Raw genomic sequence first — 9,574 nt, forward strand, 5'->3', positions numbered from 1 at the left:
CCTTGATGGAAGCCTGTCCTTGTCAATGAAATCCACAATCCATAATAATGCTCAGCACTGTGCTTTCATCCTCTGTTTTATCAGAGCTCATCTGCTGATCAATGAGGAGTCCCACAGAATAACACTCTGAATTTCAATGTCAACACAGCAGTACTATGGTAATGATTGAAAATATTTACATATTGCCTCATTGATCGTGGGGTGTTCTCTTCCAACCATCTGGCTACTGGGCACTCATCTTTTTTATTATTTTATTTTATTTTTTAGGCCTTTACAACTATTTCAAGCAGGTTATCTTGACAGTTAACTTCCAGCATTCCACCTGAATCAGGTTTTCCTGTTATTTTTAACCCAGAACATCAGCAACACCGTTAATCAATTTCATCCCATCTCAGAGAACAGGAAAATCATTTCCTAAGCAAGGACAACCCCCCAAAACCCCAGCAAACACCTGCTCCGTGATGTGCCAATTCAGCTACAAGGTCTCGTTTTTAATGTGACTCAGGGGTGTCACCATCTCAACAACAGATGAGTCAAATGGAAATATGTCCCTGACTCTGCTCCCGCTGCCAGCCTCGAAGGAAGAAAGGCTGCCAGGGTTGTTTTTCCCACCTCCACATGGAATATCCCTTGATCCCTGCAGTGCAGAGCCCTGGGCACGCAGCACAGGCCTGGGGCGATGCTCCCTGAGGAGCTGCTCAGGTTTTCTGAGCCCAGTGGTTCAGACCAGGGGCTGTCCCAGGCTGCAGAAATAAAAACCAGCACCAGCCAATGTCCCCTTCCCCTCTCCCACCTGAGCCTGTGCACCCTGAGAGCCCCAGTCCATCCCATCCCACTGTCTCCCATGGGGATGGATTTGCTGCACCCTCCTCCCCTCTGCTGGTCCAGAGACCCACCTGGAGTCAGAAACTGTGGGGAGAAACTGGGATTCAGCCTCAAAAAAACCAAACAAAAGCAAAAAGCACCTCCCTGCAAGGTGCTCTGAGCACCAAGGTGCTGCACTCCCCAGCACAGCACAACCAGTTTCCACTCAACTCTCATCTCACTGAGCCCAGGTTTCCCTGTAAAAATGAATTTTCAAAAAGCTTGGAAAAGCTTATCCATGTGCATTCTCCTAGGAAGCTTATGAGCAAGTTAAAATAAAATATGCAGGAAAGACTAACATCTACAAGATCTACAAGGCTGCTGCAAGAAACCTCAGCAGGGAACTTGCTGAGAATATTAAAAAGGTGGTTCTCAAACAGTTGTCAAACTGATTTCAAGGAGGTTTTTAGTGGCTCCAAATCTGTTTATAATCAGAAGCTGACACTCACGGCTGCTGCTACCATAAACTTGATTTGGGAAAAATGGGAGGTCTGAAAGCCAAATTATACTGAGTCTTTAAACCAGGAATTAAAATCCTCACTCTACCTGGTTTAGCCAATGATTTTGGTAACAACATTCAAAACACAGCATCACCTCTTTTTTTTTTTCTTTTTTTTTTAGTTCTACTTTGATAACAAGGAATACAACATAAGTTCTATCAGCAAAAATGACATTTAGACAACAAAAGACAGAGCAGGGAGGGGGAAAGTACTCTGACATATCTGCCTTTGATAATACAGATGCTCCATTAGACGTGAAATAAATCTCCCCTTTATGTCAAACTCCTCTTGCTGCTGGGGCACCTGTACAAAGGAACAGGCAGGACAGAAAGCTCTTTCCATCCTCTCTGCCCAGATGTTTGGCAGACATGATGCAGAAGATTCGACCTAAAGATACCCAAGGCAAATCAAACCATCTGTCCCTGTTCTGAACAAAAGGATAAATGAAAATTGGGAAGCCAGGGCAACACACAGAAGTTTCATCCTTCAAGTAGGCTTGTCCAAATACGCTTTTCTTTCCTCACAGTGGCAGTGTGCTAGATGAAGGTGCCCTTCTGCAAAACTTATTTATAAGTATTAAATGTAAGCAAAAGAGAGCAATTTTAAAACAATTTTAAAGTTGTTCTAGTCTCAATAGAAACAGTTGTGCCCAGGCTAACCACATTTCTGAGGATATTTGATGGAAGATGTTTACTGTTTGTTGAAGTTAACACAAGAAACAATGTTTTACAAGCCAGAGACAGGTTAGACAAACAAACAGTCCCATGAGTCTGGATAAATTATCCTTAAAAAAAAGAGAGGTAGAACAAAACAGGCTAGGTGTTCTCCATCAGTTCACTTTGGTGGATCAGAAGCCTAAAAGCCCCATGTCAAGCCTGCTCAAGAAATTAACGGGGAAACGAGGAAAGCAAAACAAAACCAGAGACAGAAATCTCAGGAATTTTAGTGTCTCTTCTGCTGAATTGTGCCTCCAGCATTTCCTATGTCTGCTCCTGGTTTACCCTTCCTTAAGACAGAAGTGATCCTCCACTTTTGCTTGTGAAGAGCACAGAGAATGTTACTGAGGAGATGGGATGGCAGAAAAAATCAAGCGAGAGGCCTTCCTCCCCCTCCTGCTCTTTTCCACCAAATATCTCCAATTATTTACATCCTCGTGTCCCAGACTCCCCCTCCAGTTTCACAGCTTGCAGTTTACTCTGCGTTCTGGTGGAGACAACACATGTCTAGCTTCAGCCTGTTTAGGCTGTTCTGAACGTGAGGCCGGGTCACAGAGCCCACAGAGGGAAGGACCTCCAGATGCAGAGATGGGCTAGAAAATAAGAGGCAGAAAGACGAGGCTCCATCTCGCCACCACCCTGGAGAAATCAACCTGCTCTGTGGAGGAGACAACTTCAACAGCTTGGCAACGCCTACAGCTGGTGCTCAACCCCAGATCCAGTGAAAAGATGTAAATATTTAGATTTCAATTTAATCTCATATGATAAATATAAAATCTCTATTTCCTTCTTTTAAAAAAAAAAAAAAAAAAAGGCAACATTAAAATAGGTAAGCCACCCACATAGAGAAAGTGATTCTACCATGTTTGTACCTTTAGAAGGTTATTTCAGTTATGGTATTGATCTTGAAACAAATTACAAGTGAAATTATTCCCAATGAATTGTCCTCTGATGTATACAAAACATAATTACACCCCGTTTATATACAAATGCATATTTGAAATTGTTTTGCTCTTCCTTCCAAACATGTAGTAGCTGATGGCAGCCCATTATTTTTTTTACATCTTCAGAAGTGCCCACAGCCCTCCAGGTTGTTTTATGGACAACTCTGACTCCAACCCAAATCATCTGAAAAGAGACACAAAATGATCCAAACCCAACTCCTTATGAACACCTGTACAAAACACAGCTGAAGCTAAACTGCTGGCTGTACCAGAAAAACCTGAAATCCTCCCATAACCTTCTAAAATACATAATGGAATTGAGGCCCCTCTACACATCCAGAGTTAAGTCATGTAAATACCAAACTTCTTTGGAGCCCGAGATAAGGCGGCCTCGCCCCTGCAGTGCCCAGATACCTCAGCATGCTGATGTGATTACACACTCCCACCCTCCAAATTGGTTATCACACCATTAAAATGCCTTCCCAGGTCACTGCTCTGAGGGTTAAGCCTGAATTAGTATCCCGAAGCTCCCTGATCGTTATGTAAGTGCCAGCAATCCAAACAAATCAGAGTTAGCTCCCCTGGCCACTACAGGAATCCCTGTCCAATGGTGAATTACAAATTGTTCAGCAGTTCATTCACTATTTTCTTCACCAAGTCCTCACCAACTGCATTACCAGCTCACAGCAAACCACCTCTGTTCCACTACTGGATTTACTGGATCTCAGTTCCTTCCCCCCACCATGATGAGACCACAGAAACCTGTGGAAAACCCCTGAGTAGAAATCCCAGTATCTGGTCTACAACTGGAGACTGAAAAGTTTAAAGAAAGCCATGAGGGGAAATCACTTTTCCTCATCACATCAAGGGACTCCCTCCAATTCACCTAATCCCACCTGTTTTCCTGCCAAGGAGAGTTTTAGGGTTTGTGCCCACACCTCAGCACTCACCAGTCTCAGCTGTCCAAACACACAAAGCCAGGACCGCAAAAGCTGTGCAGAGTCCTCGCTATCCAAGGTACTCAGTACTCAGGCTTGGGTTATTTTTGCAGGAAAACAACTTGAGGTCCACAGGGGTGCAGACTTCTGGATGTTGTAGGTCTTCAAATCTGTCTGAGGCTGTTTAAATCCAGGAAAAAAAAAATCTAATTTGGAGTTCTCTACCTAGGTCAGGAGAAGCCAAAATCAGCCCGTGCTGCCGTTGGGAGTCCAAGACTCTGCTGTGGGTGCCCCTCTCCTATCAGCACTCCTTCCTCAGCCAGGTGTGTGCTTTGTCCCTGCCCTCAGTGGCACCCTGGGCACACTCAGGGCGCTGGCATGTGCGTCCCTGCCCGGCGCCAGGTCTGAGGCTGCCGGGACAATGATCCCGGGACAATAATCCTGGGACAATGACCCCGGGACTGCCAGGCCCCCGCCCTGCACTGACCCAGCCACCAAACCCAGGGTGCTGCTCATCCTCTCACCACCCCCGGCACAGGGACAGCCAGAGGGAGAAGGGCACTGCTTTCCCTCCTGGATGGCCTCTCCCTGCAAAGCCAGCACCTCCTCAGGTGCGCTCCCCAGGGCGGGTTTTAGCCCTCTGCCAACTGGACTTCTTGCCCTGCACCCAGATTTGCCCAAGAACTCCACTTGCCTGAGCAACCTCTTGTTTCTTCTCTCCTCTGAAGCCTGACCCTGTGTCACACGCTCAGGAAGAGCTGCAGGAAGGGGAAGCAGCTGTCTCCAGATCCTGCCATCCCTCCGGAGGTCCCCTGCACCTCTCCCTCCCTCCTTCAAAATGAAAGATACCTTTTCCCAACTGGTTTCTAAATACTCCAGTGGGATTTACTGAAGCTTTTTGCCGTGAGCATCTAAGAAATATTAGCTCAGTTAAAAGGAAAAATTGAAACCACTATCCAGTCACACCAGCAAACCCTCTTTCCTATGGAAAATGCACGAGCCTGACTTCAGGAGCTCGGTCTATTGACTTGGCATCATGCTGATTAGAATTCTCTGTAGTGACAGGATCTGGGCCAGCACCAGGCTAGATTGTTTTCTTCTTACACTAAGAACATCCAAATATCATTCGTTACTTTGTTAATTTAAATTTTCCTAGGACTCTTGGCATGGACACCACAATTAGAGAAGCCACATTCCCTTTCAGTTTGTGGGTGAGCTCAGACAGACTCTGCCCCAGTACAATCTTGTGGCACTTGGATTTCCTCCAACACCCAGGAAATAAAGTTATAAATAAAAAGTGGTTTATTTACTCCCTCCTCTCTCCCCCATTAATTATTCCATTTCCATTCACACTGAAAACTACAGAACATTTTTGTTTATAAGATGCTTTTGGGCTCAAAATTAAATTTAGGCATATTTTACCAATTTGGGGAGATAAACAGAAATATTAATTGCATCACACCCTACGTCAGCCAGTTTTAAAATTAAATGAGAAGGCATCTTCACCATTTAGAGAAATCGGCTGTTAAGAAAACCATGGGTTGCTTTTTCCTTCTAAGAAAATAGAAATAAAGCAAAGCAACACATCGATGCCTGTTTCTGGCCTCTCCTCTTATTTGAGTCTCTAACAAGAGGAAGCCTAAAAGAAAAACACCTTAAAAGAAGAAATGTTTCTCGAGGGATCCTGCTTGTCCTGGAACAGGACATTATGGTGAATATGCATGAAAGGCATGAGTCAAACTGTACTCAGGAGCAAGCATCAGCTTTCACTTGCCATTTTCCAAAGCCTTCCACTCAGGCTGCCAAGACAGCAACTGAATGACAAGAGTTTTATTTGAATGCAGAGGGGAGATAAATGCTCCTTAGGACTAACTGGGGGAACCTTCTTTAAATTAGCTCACTTGAAGGATGCGCTGCTTCTCTCTTTGGCCAGCTCACAGAAGCAGTAACAATTTGTGAATAAAAAGAGAGTAATTATTTAAATCCAAAACCTTTTAGCTCCATTGTCAGTTTTAAGTTTTGATAATTTCTATTAGGGGGAAGAAAAAAAAAATCAGGACAAGGTCTTTCCAAACTGGTTGCTGTCAAGTAAAATGAGAAGTTAGATAAAACTCCCACATGCCAGATGGTAAATCACAATAAATGCTCAGGCTGTTAGATGCACAACAAGCGACAAAGCATTGACACACACCATCAGCAGCAAGCCCAAAATAGAAAAGATATTTTAATAAGAAGTTGTCATTTGGGGAAAAGATCCTCATGAAGCTCATCAGAATCAAAAGTCATACACTGAGGGCTTCTTATTTTCTTCATCACCTCACATAAGCCTGAGAACAGCCAAGAATTTCAGGTGACTTACATTAGGCTCCGGGCTATAGTCACCAACAGCCTTGGAGTTCACTATTTAGGCACCACTTCTGACCCTTTCTGCCAAGTTCTAAAAAGAATTTTGCTAAAAGATACCAGGGAATTGTTTACTCAAACCATTATTGTTTCCCGAACACACACGCAAGAAAAAGTTTTATTAAGAAGATAAAGAGCTGCTACTGTACACGGTTTAGATGGCAACAAAAGCATCTAAGGGCCATAAAGGGAATAGTAAGGGAATTAAAAAGCATTTTTATGCATGAAGATGGCTAACATCTGTACGTTCATTAAAGTGGTATCAACTATGCTTTTAATTAAAAGTTAGTGACAGAAACTTAAATATGATTAATGAAGCCCAGCAGCCTACCAGAAGTCTGCTCCATCAAAAGCAGCACAAGCTGCGTTCCCAGCCCCGGCTGCTCATTTCTTCCCCTCTCAGAGATGCTGCCACAACCAGAACGCGCTGCAAGGACCACAAAGCAGAAATCCTGATACAAACCACAAGCCAAGACAAGGCTGCAACAATGCTTTCATGCCTGGCCATTCTTTATTCTGTATATCCCGAGGAGACGTTTCAATTACCGAGCAGCCTGCGGCCACAACAAGGAGCTGGTTACCTGTCACAATAACCAGGCACTCAGAGATCCATCGGAGGCACGAGGTCTGCCACAGGAAAAGAGGGAAAAGAGCTGCCCTACAAACAGCAGTCTCCTGCTCAACAGTGGGTGGGGGGAAAACCCCTCGCCCAGAAGCCAGTGCTGAACTCTGTAAGGCAGGCAGTCGTCTTGTGTTACCCGGAGCACAACGCAGTCATGACAAAAATAAACCCGGCGATAAAAATACAGCACGAGCAAAAAGATGTGGGCATGGAACAGGAATCGGTGCCATCGGGGGAGAAGGAGTCCTACAGCCACTGATATTCTCACAGGCGCTCAAACATCCGCCTATTCAAGTCCTGATGTCCACAAAGACTGATCTATTGTCACTTTCCTGTTCAGAGCTGAGCACTCACAGATTCTGTCTTCAAAGACTGAAGACGCTTCCTGACATCAAATTTCCACTTAGCAGCTTCCAGACACACAGAGCACAAAGAAGATGGAAGCTATCACTTTAGAGCAGGTACCAACACATGAAGAAACTTTTTTTTTTTTTTTTTTTTTTCTTAAATACATAGTTTAAATAAACTTCACCTCAGTCGTGGCATTTAAAAGTGAAATGTGACAGGACTGGCTTGTGTAGCTGACTGAGCAGGGCGCTCCTCTGAGGGGCTCCCTGAATGACGCTCCCAGCCCCAGGCTGAGCACCTCAGTGCGCTCTGTGCTTCTGCTTCTTCTGTGGAGCAGGAGAGGCTGGGGAGGACGTGAAGGAAGGGATTTAATCCTCCCACAGCTGGGCAAAAAGCTGGAGCTGTTCACGCTGTAGCCACGGAGCAGCTTCACGCTCCAGGATGGAGCCCGGGGTTGTTCGGGAACACAAGGCAGGACCCCTTCTATCAAGGGGTGGGGAGGCCAGGAGAAAGGACTGCCGGGCCCAGCAAAAAGAATCCCCTCTTGCAGCCCATCATCCAGCTAAGGAATGGGCATTCCGCTCTTCCCAAAGGGAAGAATCTCTTCCTCCCACTTCCACAAGGAAAAGCACCGCCTGAGGAGCACGGCCAGCAGTGCCCTGACACAGGGGGGCCTCGAGCCCCGAAATGTCACGGGGCTGTCCCTCAGCTGTAATCAGCCAGCGGCATTGATTCTTTTTATTCTCTGAGGCTGCTGCGCTCTTCTCCCACAGGGATGGGAGGCACCCGCGGCAGCCCCTTCACGCCCTCCCCACGGCCAGGCCCCGTCCGAGGGGCTCCTAGGCCACCGCACGGCAGAACCTCCACCGGGGGCCCCTGCCAGAGCAGAATTCGGTGAAATTCAAGGCTCGGAGATGCGGTACCGGAGGAAGGGGGCCAGGACGGAGCTGTCCCGAGGGCTGACCCCGGCCCATCGCCGCCCCGAGCGCTCCGGGTGCTCGGTCCGTCCGCCCGTGCCCGGTGCCCCGCGGGCACGGAGCGGTGCGTGCCGCCCGCGACCTGCGGGCACAGGGAGAGCCGGGCACCGGCCGCGCCTCACGCCGCGCCCCGGCAGCGCGGGGCTGCGGTCCCGCGTCCCCGGCGTGCGGTGCCGGGCGCTGCCATGGCCGCGGGGCCCTCCCGGTCACCGACCGCTCCATCGGGAAACTTTTACCGCCGCATCCCGGGGAAGGACGGACAGCCCGGCCCCGCTCAGGCCGCGGCACCCTCCAGGTGCCGGCCGGGATCCGCCGCGGCCCGCGGGGGCCGTTCCGCGGTCCCGGGAGGGGCCCCCGCGCTGCACCGGCCCCTCCGCGGGCCCGGCCAGCCCAGCTCGGCTCCCCTCGGTCCCGCCGCGGTTCCCGCCCCCGCCGAGGCGCAGCCGGGCCGGCCCGGGGGCCGCCAGGTGCTGGTGCCCGCGCCGCCGCCCCCCGCCCGCCCTCAGCGCCCCCCGCCACGCACCGGCTGCTCCCGGCGCGGCGGCCGCGGCTCCCGCTGCTGCTGCTGCCGATGCCGCCGCGGCTCGGCGGCTGCCGTTGCCTACGGGTCGCTGCCTGCCGGCATGCCCGCGCACCGCTGGCATAATCCCCGGCGCGGGCGGGCCGGGCGCGGGCAGCTCCTCGCCCGCCGGCGCTGCCGCGGCGCGGGGACGGCGGAGGCGGGGGGGAGGCGAGGCGGGCAGGCCGCCGCGGCTGCGGGGGAGGAGGGAGCGGGGAAGACGAAGAGCCCCGCGCCGGCACTGCCCCTGCCCTGCCGTGGCACGGCGGGCCGCGCGGATTTATCCGCCCGCCGAGCGAGCCGAGCCCCGCGCACCGGCAGCACCGGGAGCCGCCACTTCCTTCCCCGCGCCGCTCCGCGCGCCCTCAGCCGGGCGGGCGGGGCGGGGGCGCCGCCTAGCGGCCGCGCTGAGGGGCGCGGGCAGCGGGACCGCCCCGCCGTGAGGGGAAGAAAGAGCGGGGAAAGAACGGGGAAAGAAAGAAAGAACGGGTGGTGCGGGGATCCCCGGGCTCGTACCGCCTTCCTCCGCTCGCCGCCCCTTGCCGGGCTCGCTCGCTGCCGGTAGCGGTGGCCGCAGCGCGGGTAACGGGGCTTACCGAGCCCCAGCCCGCGCTGTGCCCTCAGCTGCCCTCAGGGCAGCGCTGGGGACTCATCGATCTTTACTCTCGCCTAAGCTTACTGCGGAAAAATAAAAATCGCAAAA

General features: G+C 50.4%; 1 protein-coding gene across 5 annotated transcripts in view; it reads right to left on the reverse strand.

Annotated features, from left to right (window-relative positions):
- The window catches only part of PITPNM2 (phosphatidylinositol transfer protein membrane associated 2), a 125,191-nt gene extending 116,225 nt beyond the window's left edge, over nucleotides 1-8,966 (reverse strand). For 4 of the 5 annotated variants that reach the window (XM_021532744.3, XM_021532743.3, XM_021532739.2 and 1 more), the window contains exon 1: nucleotides 8,836-8,966. The gene's annotated coding sequence lies outside the window, so the exon portion shown is untranslated. Of the gene's footprint in view, nucleotides 1-6,946; nucleotides 7,309-8,835 lie in introns of those variants that run through there. The other variant, XM_021532742.3, reaches the window with a different exon arrangement.
- Between the last annotated feature and the right edge of the window lie 608 nt (nucleotides 8,967-9,574).

Source organism: Lonchura striata, chromosome 18 (assembly GCF_046129695.1).
Source record: "Lonchura striata isolate bLonStr1 chromosome 18, bLonStr1.mat, whole genome shotgun sequence".
NCBI lineage: Eukaryota > Metazoa > Chordata > Aves > Passeriformes > Estrildidae > Lonchura > Lonchura striata.